We start from the raw sequence: 17,561 nt of genomic DNA on the forward strand, positions 1-17,561 counted from the left end.
AGGGCAATATGCTTTACCCAATCTACTGATGCAAATGCTGAAACACTTTCACAGACATATGCAGAGGTAATGTTTAACCAAATGTCTGAGTATCCTATGGCCTACTCAAGTTGGTGTATAAATTAACTATCACACCCTATTTTATTCCTAATATCCTTCATTATCAGAATGCCAGGGTTTAAAATTGCTCCACTACTTTCAAGTTATAAATACTCTGTGCCTTCACTTTCCCTCATCTATGTCAGAGATAATAATCGTTAGGATTGTTATAAGATTTAAGTGAAATAATACATTTAAATTGCCTGGCACAATGCAGGCCTCATCAGCAAGCACTCAATGAGTAGTATCTGCTGTTACCATTATTAACATTACTAGAAATAAAAAAGTTTGAGTGCATCTGAAATCTACTATCTTGGTTTTCAAGAGAGCCAGGATGTGCAATTCTATCATGGGCCTATAAGGAAGAGAGTCAGAAGAATTAGACAAACAGCATGACTGGCTGACACAGAGAGGGAGTCATGTGGAGAAGGTCAAATATCAGTTGCATAGAAAAATGACAGGAAATATAAAGTCGGCCACTCTCCTTTGAGTCTCTTGGCCTTATTCACTTAGAAACATGCACAGCTTCCTCCTGGACCAAAACTTCTATCATAATGATGAGATATTTTGCTATTCATGTAACTGGCTCATCTTGGATCTATTTTACTTCAGCAATGTTCTCATTGAGTCTCCTTCAGCCATCTATTTTCAGGAACACATCTTGGAAACTTCATGACCTAGAAAAGCCCTACCTCAGAAATATATAACAATATTTACTCTCTAAACACCAGCCTCATCAGTCTAAATTTCTCATCTCATTCTTGTTGCTTCTGATTCTGATTCTCATAGAGATTTTCACTTTTGATCTGTTGGATTCCCTCAACCTATACACCTCTTCTTAGTATCGCTTCCCTACTAATGGAACCATAAGTTTGATTTTTTTTTTAAGATTCTATTTATTTATTTGCCAGAGAGAGAGTGAAAGAGAGAGAGAGCACAAGCGGAGGGAGAAGCAGTCTCCCCGCTGAGCAAGGAGCCCGAGAGCAGGACTATATGAGCGGGACTGTATCTCAGGACCCTGCGATCATGACCTGAGTGAAGGCAGATGCTTAACCGACTGAGCCACCCTGGTGCCCCTAAGCTCGATTGTCTTAACTGTTTCTCACCAGTAGTACCAATTGGCAGGTAAGTCTATCTAACAACATTTGTCTGGAAAACAACTCTGTTCTGAACACCAAACATCTCAGATTGCTGTTCACTGTTGGAAGAAAATTTTAAACCATCATTATAAACATGCTAACTCCAGAGTGTCCAAAATTATCATGGTTCTCTGTGCATATATCATTCATTTGACTAATTCTTAGTCAGTTTGAGCCCTCATATTCTCTAATGCCTATTCTAAGGCTTCATTTTTTTAGCAGCTAGGCCCATCCTCTCTCTGTACTCAAAGATTCTACAGGAAGTACTTGGTTAGTAAAAATTCAGGAGATTTATTGAACACATGATGCATTCCAAGACTGAAAAAAACAGACATTCAGGAGATTTTATTGAACATGTGATGCATTCCAAGACTGAAAAAAACAGACATTCAAGGAGATTATATAAATTTCAATATCACAATCATTTTCCAATTCTTATACTTCCCTTCTAATAAAATCTGCCCAAAGACATCCTTAAACTTAGTGAGTTAAGATCATGTTTCTGTGGGCGCCTGGGTGGCTCAGTTGGTTAGGCGACTGCCTTCGGCTCAGGTCGTGATCCTGGAGTCCCGGGATCGAGTCCCTCATCGGGCTCCCTGCTTGGCGGGGAGTCTGCTTCTCCCTCTGACCCTCCCCCCTCTCGTGTGCTCTCTCTCTCTCATTCTCTCTCTCAAATAAATAAATAAAATCTTTAAAAAAAAAAAGATCATGTTTCTGTTTATAGATTTTAAATTACATAACTCAAAAACTAAGAGTGAGGACCACCAATAATTATTTTTGATTCATGACAGCTCTTGTGACTTTTAAAAAGTATATGAAATGATTTCAATTATTGTTATGACTTTGGTGCTTCTGTTTTGCTGGAATTTATGCAGCTGTTTAAGTTACCTATTGGGTAATACAGAACTTAACACCAGAAACGCTCACATACAATAAGGGAAGGGAGTGTAATGAAAAACATTAAGAAATTTCACAACCTTAATTCTTTGTACTGGGAAGTCTTTTCCCCTTCCTTAATATTGTAAATAACTCATGAATAGTTTTTTTAGCTCCTCATGCTATGCCTCAAAAATCCAAATTTTATGGTTATTATATCAGATGGAGAAGTGAGGCAATGTGGACTTTTTATACCTTTCCCACTTTACCTCATGTTCACAGACGGCTGTAAATGTGTCCAAGAAATGAACCTTGTTTGTTTAATATAGATATTTTAATTCAATTGGCTATAAAAGAATAAAAGAAAGTGGTTTTTTAGATATGAGTCTACTGAAAGCCCCCCACATCAGAGATTCATTAAAGACTGGGTCAGTGGAACAGATCTAAATTTTTCTGATCAGTTCATTTTCAATTTTATTTTAATCTTAGACCTCCATATTTTTTCAATAACAGACTTAATGATACATAATTAAATTCACAGAGTATAAAATTCACCCTTAAAGTAATACAATTCAATAGTTTTAGTATATCACAAGGTTGTGTAATCACCACCACTATCTCATTCCAGAAGACTTTTCACACTGAAAAGAAACTCTATACTCATTAGCATTTAGTCCTATTTTCCTCACTCCCAAGCGCCTGGTAACTACAAGTCTACTTTTTACTTCTATGAATTTGCCTATTCTGAACATACTGTAGAAATGGCACCATACAAAATGTGGCCAACTGGAATGACTTCTTTCACTTAACATAGTGTTTTCAAGGTTCATCGTGTTGTAGCATGTATCAGTACTTAATTCTTCTTTATAATTGGAACAGTTTTAGATTTCCAGAAAAACTGTGAAAGTGGATAATAAAGCATGATCCCGTATACCCTGAATCTAGCCCCCCTTTCTATTAGCATCTTACATAAGTATGGTACATTTGTTACAATCAGTGAACCAATATTGATATATCATTATTAACTAAAATCTATACTTTCTATTTCCCTGGTTTATACCTAATGATATTTTTCTGCCTTACAGTCCCATCCAGACTATCGCATTACATTTAGTCACCATGATTTTTTAGGCTCCTTTTGGCTGTGACTGTTGTTCAATCTTGTTCTCAATTACTTGCACCATTTCAAAGAGTACTTTTCAAATATTTGGCAGAATGTCCATCTATTAGGATATGTCTGATGTTTTTCATATTACTAGATTGGGGACATAGGCGTGGGGAGTGAGAACCTAAAAATAAAGTGCCATTTTCATCGTACATCAAAGGTACTTACTATCAACAGGATTCATTATTATTTATGTCAACTTTGAAAAATGTGGCTGAAATAGTGTTTGTCAGATTATTCTACTGTAAAGTTATTATTTTCCCTGCCTTTCCGTGCTGTACTCTTTGGAAGGTAGTCACTATGTGCAGGCCACATTTAAAATATAGGGAATTATGATCCATGTGCTTGAAGACACAGTATCTACATAAATTATTTGTGATTTTTCTGCATAGAATAGCCTTTTCCCTCATTTATTTACTTATTCAAACTTTATTTATACCAGAAATTTATTCATTTTATTTCTGAATAATATCCCATTTTATGAGTATACTATGTATTTTTTTGCAGATTTTATCTATTTATTCAACAGAGAAAGAGAACTCAAGCAGGGGGCAGTGGCAGGCAGAGGAAGAGGGAGAAGCAGGATCCCCACTGAGCAAGGAGCCAGATGTGGGACTCAATCCCAGGACCCTGGGATCATGACCTGAGCCGAAGGCAGACGCTTAACCAACTGAGCCACCCAGATGCCCCAGAATATACTACATTTTCAATCCATTCATCAATAAATGTATATTTGGATTATTTCTTAGGGGGTTGGTCTATTATAAGTAAAGTTGCTATGAATATTTTTATAAAAGTTTTTGTGTGGATGTGCATTTTCAATTCCTTTGGATACATACCCAAAAGTGAAATTGCTGGATTGTACAGTAAATCAATATTTAACATACTGGGGAACTGCTAAACTCTTTTCCTAAGTGTCTTTACCATTTTACAACGCCTGCCACCAGAAATATATGTGGGTTCTAATTTTCCCACATCCTTGCCAATACTTAATATTTTCTGTCTGTTTATGTCAGCCATCCCAGTGAGTACAAAGTTTCAATTTACCTTAGTTTTGATCTTCATTTCAGTAATGATTAATAATTTTGAGCATCTTGTCATATGCTTATTGGCCATTTATATATCTTCTTGGAAAATGTTTATTCATATCTTTTAACTAATTTTGCTTGTTTGTCTTTTTATCATTGAGGGTAAGAGTTCTTTATTTTGGATACAAGTCCGACCTGCCTCCTTAGCACAGGAGGCAGCATGTCAGTCTCATATTTTAGATACAAGTCCCTTATCGGAACATGATTTTGAAATATTTTTCCCATTCTATGGGTTGCTTTTTCACTTTCTTAAAGGTGTCCTTTGAAGCACAATTTTTTTTAAATTTGATGAAATCCAATTTACTTATTTTTTTGATGTTACCTATGCTTTTTGGTGTCATATCTTTAAAAAATTGCTTAATCCAAGGAAGTGAAAATTTATTTTGATGGTTTCTCCTAAGACTTTCCTAGATTTCAATTTTATATATAGATCTGTGGTCAATTTTGAGTTACTTTTTATAAATTGTGTGAAATAAATATCCTTTGCATGTGGATATCCAGTTGTTCCAGGACCATTTGTTGACAAGACATTTTTTCCCATTAAATGATCTTGGAACCCTTCTCAAAATTAACTGACCATAAATACAATATCTTGCTTATAGATTCTTAATTTTATTCCATTGATTTATATCCCTAGCCTTAAACTAATACCACACTGTCTTGATATGAAATTGGGAAGAATGAGTCTTACAAATTTGTTCTTTTTTTAACATTGTTTTAATTATTCTGTGTCCCTTGCATTCATTTCCACATGACTTTTACAATTTCCTTATCAACCCATGCAAAATAGCCAGCAGGGATTTTGATAGAGATTGCATAAAAGATAAATTTAGGGACAGTTATCATCTTTGGAAGACTTGTTGTACATGAAATGTCTTTCCATTTATTTAAAAACAGTGTTTTGTAGTTTTCAGTACACGTCTTTTACTCTTGCTAAATTTAGTTCAAAGAATTTTATTCTTTTGGTGTTATTGTAAATGAAATTGTTTTCTTAACTACAATGACATACATTTCATTTTATTGTTAGTTTATAGAAATAAAATAGATTTGTATTAATTTTATATTTTAATACCTTACTGAACTTGTTTATCAGTTCCAAAAGACTTTTCATGGAATCCACAGGATTTTCTACCTACAAATCCTTAACATCTTTGAATAGATATATAGTATAACTTATTCTTTCCCAATATCAATATCTAACTTTGTGCCTTCATGAATAGAACTATCTGTTGGAAGAGGAAGTTCATCTTCTGTGGTGAGTAGTGGGTATCTTACTAGACATGGTCTCTGAAAGCAAAACTGATGTTTACTTAATGTAAAAGAAATTAGTTGCATAGAAAAAGTGTCAACTGAAGGAGAAAATGAAGACCATGAAAAGAATGATTAGAAGATTAGGAAGAAAATCATCGCCCAAGGAAATAGATTATAGATGAGATTTTCTTAGCCAAACTGATAGATCTTGTTCCAGGGGAGAATGTGGCGATAAGTGAAACTGATAATTTTAGACTGGCAGTACAAATATAACACCGAGTAAAGGCAGAAACAAATCTTCTGGGTAAGAATAACAAGGGATATATCTCTTATGTAGATATCAGGCGCACACAAATATAGAACCTGTGTGAAAGGTTCCCAGGAATGTTTGTGGGTTGTGTAATGTCTGTGAATTGTTTTCACATATACATAGGTCTTAAGTTCATCTACCATGGGACAGATGCAGTTGGGAGAAGGTACCTGGAGTTCATTCCAAAGGAAAGAGTTATCCATTAAGTTGATGTTTTTGGTGAGGAATACATTCATTCTTTGCTTGCAGCAAGAATTTCAAATACCGCAGCACTATTGGTTTTCACATCCCTGTCCGCGTTGTCCCGACCTTTGCAGAACACCTACCCCTCAGACTCTCAGTCTTTTCTAATGACTTCAGCTTTAGAGGAGCAAGATCTATCTTCCCATAACTTGTTTGTACTGCTTAATATTTTACTAAATATAATGACTAAATTAAAAAGACTCAACATAGGCACCATCTCTTCCAGGATGCCATCTGGATCAGATAGCCCTTATAGAGTCTAAGTAAAGTAAGCTAGAAGTCTAAAAATTAAATAAAGATGTATTCAGTCTTGCACTGCTGGGGAGACTGAATTTGGAATTCACATTCTACAAAGGTAAAGAATATCTGGCAAAATCCCTAGGCTTTCAGTTCAGGCTCTAATATGCCACAGCCTAGATGCATGGAATATCCCCCTAGGATTAAGAGCAAACCAGACAAAGAACATTCTTTTTTTTTTTTTTAAAGATTTGATTTATTTATTTATTGGAGAGCGAGCGAGAGAGAAACAGCATGAGAGAGGAGAGGGTCAGAGGGAGAAGCAGGCTCCCCGCTGAGCCGGGAACCCAATGTGGGACTCGATCCCAGGACCCTGGGATCATGACCTGAGCCGAAGGCAGTCGCTTAACCAACTGAGCCACCCAGGCGCCCGACAAAGAACATTCTTAACACCACCTTAAAACCTAGTTTTGGCTGTACCCTAGCTGCTTGGCAGAAAAAAATTTTAAATTAACTTTGAAGGAAGATAACATCAGCCAGAACCATTTATTTTTCATATTTAATATGGAGCATTCACTCTTAAATTATCAGATATGCCCAAAAATGAGCAAATAAACAAACTCCAAGAACAATAAATAATAGAAATAGACATATATTGGTTCAGATATTGTAGTTATCAGAGAGAAACATTATAACTATGATTAATATTTTCAATAAAATACAGAAAAAATTGGAAATTTTCAGCAGAGAAATTGTTAAAAAGATGAGTCATTACCAAGAACTGAAAATTACAGCAATTGAAATTCAGAATTGAACATACAGTTTTAAGAGAAGATTTGATGTGGCAGAAGAAAGGATAAGTGAACTGGAAAATAAATTAGTAGAAAAATACCCAGATATAAAAGTAAGAATTTTAAGATACACAAGAGAATATAAAATATGTATATGTGTGTATTTGTGTGTGTATATAATGTGTGTATGTGTGTATACAGTGAAAAAAGTTTACCATATGAGTATCTAGAGGCTTAGGAAAAGAGGCGAAAGAGAATAGAAAAGAAGCAATATTGGAAGAAATAAAAGCTGTGATTCTTCCAAGATGGGTGAACACAACGATCTATAGACATGAAAACTTACGAACCCCAAACAAATTAAATAAAGAAACAAAACAAAACAAAATATATCCTGGCACATAATAGTGAAACTGTTAAAAGCCAAAGGTAAAAGAAAAATCACCAAAACTTTTCTGAGTCCTCTCATCCCTTTCTGAGTTTTTCTAATTGTGATTTATATTATCCCTTTACACCCTTCATTGTTTCTAAGTATCTATTAGCTTATTTTAAAATGATGGGTTACTGATTTGATCTGGCTTCATGCACACAGCCTTCCTCAAGTAGGTTATTTTGCTTCTTATGATTTTTTTCTTATAATAATTTTGTACTAGATCTTATCTTGATACTTTTCTGTTGTTCTTCTTTGTGTGAAATTAACATTCCTAAACTTTTAGAATGAAGTGGAATTTAGGAAAGCAGCTCTAACTTTACAGAGCTTCCTCTTTTGTTATTATTGTGTAAAGTTCAAAAACAAGGAAGCTTGCTCTCTGGGATTTTTTGGCTACTCATTCACAAACTTTGGTTTGACATTTTGTTTCCTTTCTCTTTCTTGTGCGTATCCTGCTCAATTTTTATTCTACCCTTAATAGTTTCTCATCATGGGCTGTATTGTAGAAAGGAACGCTGATGGTCAGTTTGAGAAATCATAAGAGCAAAACTGCTTTAAAGGCAACTCATTTAGTCCTCACTGGAACTCCTTGTACTTACTCACTAGTAAGGGGAACACAATCCCACCCATTTTAGTCACTGTCTTCAAAACAATCCCCTTACTTTGCAGTGAATATCAACTGGCTATTTGGGGATTATCCCTTTCTGAGGTCCTCAGATGACAACCTTGTTCCTTTATCCTTATTTCTCCAGCACTGATGCCAATACCATTCAGGTCTTGAGATTTTTGATGGTTTTTCTGTATCCAGTTAGAATTTTAGTGTCCATGGAGTTTGTCTCCAAGGTTTGTTGTAAATATTGACTATGGGCTTTTGGTTTTGTTATATAATTGCTCTACCTGCTTTTATTTGTAGATATAGAAGGCCACCACCACCTATATTTCTGAAATCCTCAACCTCATTTATGAGACAAGTTTTGATATTATAATCTGACAAAGATATTATGTTAGTAAGATCATAAGACAAACTTCTCATGAATCTAAGTGCAAAAATTTGAAATAAAATATCAGCAAATCAATTCCAGCAATATGTAGAAAGGATAATACATCATGAGAAGTTGGAATTTATTCCAGCAATGCAAGGTTATCCAAAAATTAAAAAAAAAATGATGTTAATCACCACATTAACAAAATAAAGTAGGAAAATCACAATGTAATCTGAAAAAGGCATCTGATAGTAATCATTACCCATTTGATAATTAAAAGAAAAACCCTGTCAGGTAAGTAGGAAAAAAAAAAACTTTCTTAATCTATAAAGTTTTCATTAAACATGATCCCATATTTAGTTGTAAAATATTGAAAATTTTCTCTTGAGATAAAAAATAAGACAATGATGTTCACTAACACCAACTCTATTCAATAGTATATTGGAAAATCAAACTAGTAGATAAACCCCACTCCACCCCCAAAAAGTAAAAATGTAAGGATTGGAAAGAAGAAATAAAATTGTCATTATTCATACAACATGAATGTGTATATTGAAAAATCTAAAAAGATCACTAATAAACTCTAATTAATGATTTAAAGGGGGTTGCTGAATACAAGTTAAATATATAAAATAAACTATATATCTTAATACTGCAGTGATCTGAAAATAGTGAAATTTTACAAAGCAATGTATCTATCAAAGTATCAAAATCAAATAGCTAGGAATAAACCTAAAAATTATGTGAATGATCTCTACATGGAAATTTAACAAAACATTTATGTGAAAACCTAAGGAGATCTAAACAAATGAAGGATTATATTAAGTTTAGTGATTATAAAACTTAGTGTGAAAAAGACATCAAATCTCTCTAATTTGATCTATAGATTTATGCAATGTTATTTAAAATCCAAGCATTTTTCACAAGCTGATTTAAAAATTTATATGAAAATGCAAGCAAAAAAGCCAGAAGAAACTTGAAGAGCAAAGCTAAAGGATTTATATTATCATATATCAAACTTATTTCAAATCTACCATAATTTACAAGATGTGAAATGGCATTGGGATATAAAAACACTAGAACAGAATAGTAAACTCAGATTTAGACCTATCACATATGGATACCTGATTTATCTATCAGGAAGGCACCATTGCAATGCTGAAAAGATGGTCTTTCTGATAAATGATGCTAAATAAATTGGAAATTAATATAAAAAACTTTGGTCTGCACCTCAACAAATTCCAGATAGATCATATATCTACATGAAAAAAAGGTAAATCCATAAAGTTTCTTAAAGATAACATAAGCTGAACCTATTTCCTGATAAGGACAAACTAGATTACAGGAAAAGTAAATGAGATCAGATACTAACCCTCATTCCAACCATGTATTCCTCCATCCATGACCTGTAAATCCTATAAATTAATTACTACACTGTAAAATATTCCTGAAGAGTTCTTGTACCTCCTCAGTCCAGTCACATTATAGACTAGAATGTAATGAAATATATTAGGTAGAATATATTTTTATCACAATACTGTATTAATAATTCTCGGTATTTTGGCCTATAACCTTCTAAGAGTCAGAGACAATGCCTGTTATCTCAAAAATATATGGATAAAAATGTATTTCAATCTTCATTCATTTCTCAAGTCATCACATGTTAATTATTAGGTGCATTCTATAAGTAAATGCTAGGTTAAGGTAATGAGGAAGTGTACTTTTTTGGTCTTTAATTGGCTTACAATCTAGTTGGGAAAATATATATAATTTTAAACTGTTTAAGTGCTTTCTTGCTGCTTCATATTTTAATATTATAGTTAAAATATATAAATTCACTTCCAGACAATTAATATTTATTGAATATCTACATCATGCTTTGCAGTCTGCAAAGTCATATATACCAGAAAGATATGAAAAAAATATGGTCATGGTTCTTGCTCCCAAGGATTTTATAAAGTAATGAATGAGGGTTATAAAGAGATTATACTCTGTGATTTCAATAAATTTTTACTATAATCATGACTTTACCTCCTTGAAATAAAACATAAATCATAAATAAAGAGGTACTGCCTCCAATATAACTCTGTACATTTCATGGTAGAAATTGATAAGTCAAATAATTTTTAAAATGAGTTTGAATTGCAACAAAGGTACCACTGTGGTGTAAGATTTTGATACTTGGGGAGACTGTGGGGAGGAACAAGGGTTTAGGGAACTTTTCTGTACTTTCTGCTCAATTTTGCAGCTGACTTAAACTGTTCTAAAAAGTAAAATTTCTATGTAAAAGGGAAAAAAAGATGGGTTTATCATGTTATACCAATGATGCGTTCTTTTGGAAATAAGGCCTAACACTTCTTCATTTTATGAGGTCAGCATTGCCCTAAGCCCAAACCAAATAAATAGATTATAAGAAAAGTAAATTGCAGACCAATATTTCTTATTAATGTAGATATAAAAATCCTCAACTAAATATTAAAAACTTGAATCCAAAACTGTATAAGAAGAATTATATGCGACCACAAAGTGTAATTTATCCAAGCATGCAAGACTGTGTCAAAATTTGAGAATACATTGGTGTAATATACCACAGGGACAAAATAAAGAAGCAAAATCATATGATTGCATTGATTGACGCTGAAAAAGCATTCAACAAAACCAACACTTCATTCATGATAACAACTCTTAGCAAACTAGGAATAGAGGGAAACTTAAACTTGATAAAGAATAACTATAAAAACAAAACCTACCACAAGTAACATAATAATTGTGAGAATCTAAGGACTTCCCTGTAAGATTAAGAAAAAGACAACAATTTTCCCTTTCACCACTCTTATTTAACAGTATATTGGAAGTTCTACCTAGTACAATAAGACAAGAAAAAGAAATATCAGACATACAGATTAGAAAAGAATAAATAATAACTGCCTTTATTCATAGGTGACATGATTGTATAGAAAACACAAAATAATCAGAAACTATCTCCTGAAACTTATAGTAAGTATTGTGAAATCACAGATACAAGGTCAATAAACTGAAGTCAATTGCTTTCTTATATGCTAGTGATGAATATTAGACATTGAAATTTAAAAGACAATAAACTTACAGTAAAATCAAAATACATTAAACATTTACATATACATCCAAGAAATATGTACAGGATCTGTAAGTGAAAAACTACAAAAAACTAATAAAGGAAGTCAAAGCAGATCCAAATAAATGGAGATATATTTTGTGCCCGTGGATTTGAAGACTCAATATCATTAGTGTCAATTCTTCCAAACCTCATTTTCAGATCTCCAATAAATATCCCTACTTGGTACATAACAACAAACTGATCTAAAGTTGAAATTGAAATGCCAAACCTAGAATAAGCAGCACAATACCAAAAATATAAAAGTAAGACAAAGCAGGAGGATTCACACCAACCAACTTCAATACTTATTATAAACTTGTAATAATCAATATAGCATGGTATTAGCAGAAGAGTAGACAGATTAATGGATGAGAATAGAATGCTGTGATATTGTGATTTATAAGAAATATGTATTTGGTCATTCAGATTAAATTATATTATTAATAATTATATTATTATTATTAAATATATATATATATACTTGACCTTCATCTACAGTTTCTAATGCACAACTCCCCAAACTCTTGGAATTTGTAAGTGTTGAGAATGATAAACATGTCTTTTGTTACATTAGCGAGGTGATTTTTGGAAGGCAGTTAAGGATGGGGGCTAGTAGTCGATAGAGGCAACCAGGTGATTAGGGAGTTGAAAATTTCAGTCCCACCCCATCTCTAGGGAGAGGGGAGGAGCTGGAGGTTGAATCAACTGCCAATGGCCAATGGTTTAATTAATCATGCCTATATACTGACACCTACATTAAAAAAAAAAAAAGAACAGGTTTCAGGGAGTTTCCATGTTGGTGGACATGTGGAGTTGTGGGGACAACACTGTGCCCAGAGAGGGCATAGAAGCTCTGCACCCCTTCCCACATATCTTGCCCTATGCATCTTTTTCATTTGGCTGTTCCTGAGTTGTATGCTTTTATAATAAACCAGTAATTTAGTCCGTAAATGGGTTTCCTGAGTTCTATGAGCTGCTCTAGCAAATTAAGAGAACCCAAGGAGTGAGTTTTGGGAACCTCCGATTTATAGCCAGTTTATCAGAAGCAAAGGTAACAACCTGGGATTGTAACTGGCATCTGAGGTGGGAGGCAGAGGGTAATCTTGTAGACTGAACACTTAACCTGTGGAATTTAATGCTATCTCTCAGTAGATAAATATCAGAATTGAGATGAATTATAGGGCACCCAGCTGGTATCCTGAGAATTGCTTGTTGGTGTGGAGAACCATCCCCACTCCACATTGGAACTGGGTCCAGAAACACACAATGACAGTCTAGTCATGAGAAAAAATGGCAGATAAATTCCAATTGAGGGACATCCTACAAAATACCCTAATCACTACTCCTCAAAACTATTAAGGTCATAGAAAAGGAAAAACCATAATCTCTAAAAAAGAAGAAATTTAGTTTGAGCTATATGGGAACTCTCTTGTACCTTCACAACTTTTCTGGAAATCTAAATCTATTCTAAATTTAAAAGACCTTTTTTAAAGAAAAAGCCATCCTTTGTGTGAAAAGTTTATATGTTTTTAGGATAATAAAACTATTCTGTATGATAATAAAACTATTCTGTATGATACTGTAATGGTGGATGCATGACATTATGCATTTACAAACCCATAGAAATTTAGAGCCAAAAGAGTAGGACTTAACATATATAAATTAAATAATTATTTAAGAATCTGGTGGATCTCAGAATGGAATGAAGACAATGAAAAAAATTAAACTGTATTATAAGTATATGAAACACTCTCATTGAAGGTCCTGGCCCAAATGATGCTGACCTAACATTGGAAAAGAGTGGCATCTAAGGCTAAAGCAGAAGGAAATGTACATAAGCACATAAATTATTTTATTTTCCTCTGCAGGGGTATGATTTTATTTTCCTCTACAGGGGTATGACTAACAATTTGGCAACCACTCTACATGTGTACTGGAATTGAACATCTATTTCAATAGATGGTGAATTGTGGAAGCCAGATTTCTCAGTCTTGGAATGGGAGATTACACACAAACAAGGAAAAAAGGCTAGGATAATCCATATGATAATGGTTTAGAGTTGGAGACACCCACATTATCTCATGTTTAGCTCAATATAGATACAGATGGGTAAATATTATATATAATGAGCACACTTAGTATCTACACCTTTTTTGCCACTGTCATTCTCTAATAAAAGGGCCAGGACTCTTTGGAGAAAGGGCTGATTCTAGGACAAGCAAGAAATACACAGGATGAGCCTGGAGCATTTTGTAATTAGAGAAAGTAAGGAAGTACTCTAAACAACAAACACAACAATGGAAATATTTCAAAGGGACACAAAAGCCAACTGAAAGATAATCCAATGACCAAAGCTGGAACATTGTGAGCCACAAAATAATCTAGTACTGGAATTTAATTCTAAGAATAAAAAAAAATCCATGAGTCCATGCCAATATAAAAAAATACATAATTGAATAAGTAATTGGGGGAGAGTGGACACATTTCCCAGGCAGAAAATTCCAGATAATTTTCGTAGGTACTCCACCCTCAGGAAAATGGAGCATAATTCCCACTCCTTACACACACACACACACACACACACACACACACACACAGATGTTTCTTATTTTGTACCATGAAAGAACAGCCAGAGTCCAAATGTGGATATCTTCTGTAAACTGGGTCATAGGGTAAAAGGAATAGAGGTTGTGATAATAATCTAAATATACCATAGGAGAATATACCATAGGAGAAGTAGAGATGATGAAATCAGCAATCCCATGTTAGTATATTTGGAAAATGGCTTCCAAAATATTAAAATAAAGCTTTTCATTTATCCTCTGTTGAAATAATCTGGATTCTTTCTACTGCAATTAATAGAAACCGACTCAAATTGAATCAACAAATGAGAATTTATTTGCTCAGGGAACTGCAAAGATCAGAAATAGCTGCTAACATCAGGAATGGACAAGAACTAAGAGATCAAAAATGTTTTTAATATCTATATTTCTTTATAGTCAATCCATGATTTACTCTGGTTTTATTCTCAGATTTCTCCCTCACGGCAGCTGCAGGCTCTCCCAGCTCAGCAGCATCTCTAGAAAATACAATTCCCCCTTCCAAATAAGTAAGTAAGTAAGTAAGTAAGTAAGTAAGTAAGTAAGTAAATAAATAAATAAATCCAGTTGAGTCTCATTACGCCAGCTTCTTCTTCATTTATCACTCTTGTAAAGTGCAGTGGGATGTTCCAGAACAGAATAATGCAGTTATATCCAATTAATCCTCATGGAAGGACAGGACGGACAGTGAAGTGGTAACTCAATGGAAATGGCCCTTGATGGTTGATTGAATAAGGACCAATTTTTTTTAAAAAAAATTGTGTGATTTCAAGCTATGTATCTTGGATAACTGAGTATATGTAAAAACAGTAAAAATAGATAAATGTAAAAATAGAAACAGGAGTAAATTTAAGGCAAGAGTAGGATAACATAGCGAGTTTTGAATAATTTGACTTTCAAGTGGCATGGGGATAATTAATTGGGGTTGTCTAAAAAGAAATACATATTGAGAAACTATTGAACAAAGGTTATGAAATGAAGAGCCTTCTGTTTGTATTTTATATTTTGATTTTATATACTATTAGGAGTTTTATGTACATATGTCTTTTTTTAATCAGCTGCAAGAATCCTTGTGTAAAATAGACCAGATGTCTCAGTGTGTAACTCACTGCTTCAAATAACAAATGTAATATGGTATTTTGTCATTCTTTGAGCTTAAATAAATAAATAATAATGCTTTAATAAAGATTTAAATAAATGGCTAAAATCACTCTTCATTTTGTTAGGGAAATAAGATTTTCAATAACAAAATGAAGTATGATCTGTAAAACTTGTACAAATTTAAGAATCTCATTTTAGGCTGGTATAAGCTTAATCAAAGGTGGCTGCTATCTCTCCACTGTTCCCTAAATGACTTTCCCTTCTCCTTGAACAAGTAAAAATTCCCACAGTTGCCAGGAAAAAAAGAAAAGCTAATTTACAAAATTTCAAAAAAATTGTTTGGCCCTAAATAAAGGTAGCAAAAGTGTCCATATTCAGTTATGCCTCATAAAGTTCCTTCCACACAACTAAATGACCATATATTCTTGTATTTTCTGTAAACAGAACATAAAATGGCATAATGGTTCAATTCAATGAGTCCCCAACTTGAAATATATATATAATATATATAATATATATATTATATATATATATTAAAAGAAACTAATGTCCATTATAGTTGTTTGAGCACTTTGCCTGCAAGCAACAGAGACTGATTCAGAAAAAGCAAAACAAAACATTTATGTGTATTGGGAGATTACAGGTCAGTCTTAAAATCAAAGAGATTATTTGTTATGAGTTCAATTGTGTCCCCCCCAAAATACACTTACTGAAGTCCCAAACCTCCAGTACTTCAGAATATGAACAGTGTTCGGAAATAGTACCTTTAAAGAGGCAATTAAACTAAAGTGAGGTCTTATCGGTGGGCTCTAATCCAATATGACTGATGTCTTGATAAAAAGAGGAGATTAGGCTACAGACATGCACAAAGGTAAGATCATGTGAAAACACAAGCCCCTGAGAGGTCTCAGAAGAAACCAACTCTGCTGACACCTCGATCTTGGACTTCTAGACTATAAAACTATGGAAAATAAATTTTTATTGTTTAAACCTCCCAATCTGTGGTACTTTGCTATGGCAGCCCTGACAAATACACTACTGAACACTAAGTCTCAGAAAGAATGCAAATAAGGTTATTTCCAGGAATTGCTGTAAAATCTAATGAATAATTATTTCAGAATTGCAGCCCTTGTATTAAATAAGTGTAAACTCTGTCCACCCTTACATAAATTCAAAATACAAATTCCCAGAAGAAAGAAGCTGATTTGTTAGGATTGAGTAACATGCTTACCTCTTGAGCAGGCCACAAATATGTTGATTTACAGCTGTACCAAAATTGCATAAAAAAGAGAGAAATGGAATCTGAATAATGTAATAAATAATTTCTGCCACAGCTATTAAGATCTTCCAGAATGTCACCCTCTTCACAGAGGAAGGTCAAGTAGAGTCTCAAAGTCCACAGAACAGGGAAAAGGCTAGAATATTCTATGACCAGAGAGAAACTCTGCATGCCTGGAGAGTGATGGGAGAGGAGAGTACTAGGTTGTAAGATCAGAGAGGAAAAGAAAGAGGCCGTATTTTTCTTAGAAATGGTTTCATAAGTCACAGAAAAAAGTTTAGATTTAATTTTCAGTGCAGTGTGAAGCCATTGCAGTTTTATTTAGGGAAGTTACATGAATTTTTTTATAGTTCTAAATGATAAATCAAACTACTATGATAGGAATATACCAGGAAAAGTGTGTAGTGAGAAACAAAACAATAGGCCATGTTAAGAAGATTATTGCATTATAAATGAGGGAGATATTTACCTAGACCAAAGCAAAAGTAGAAGAGTTGATGAGATGTGGTCAGATTCAGGATATATCTTGAGGAGAAAGCTAAGAGCACTTGCTCATTAATTGGATATCAAGGGATAGAAAAAAGGGGAACCGAAATTCTTAGTTCTTTGACCTGTATAATTAAGTGAAATATATATAATTAACTGAGAGATGGAATTTAGGAAGGCACAGTTGGGAAGAGGGGAAACTTGGTAAGAAATAAAGAGGTCAATGTTGACTATGTTAATTTCAAATGCTTATTCTCTAGGAAAGAAAATTCTTCACCTGGGTTAAATACTGAGGAAATAAGACAGGTTCAGAAATTAAATTTGGTAAGATTGAAAGCCATTATTGATGT

Source organism: Mirounga angustirostris, unplaced genomic scaffold (genome assembly GCF_029215605.1).
Source record: "Mirounga angustirostris isolate CCGP_5_RB_7025 unplaced genomic scaffold, mMirAng1.0.hap1 SCAF_7, whole genome shotgun sequence".
Lineage (NCBI taxonomy): Eukaryota > Metazoa > Chordata > Mammalia > Carnivora > Phocidae > Mirounga > Mirounga angustirostris.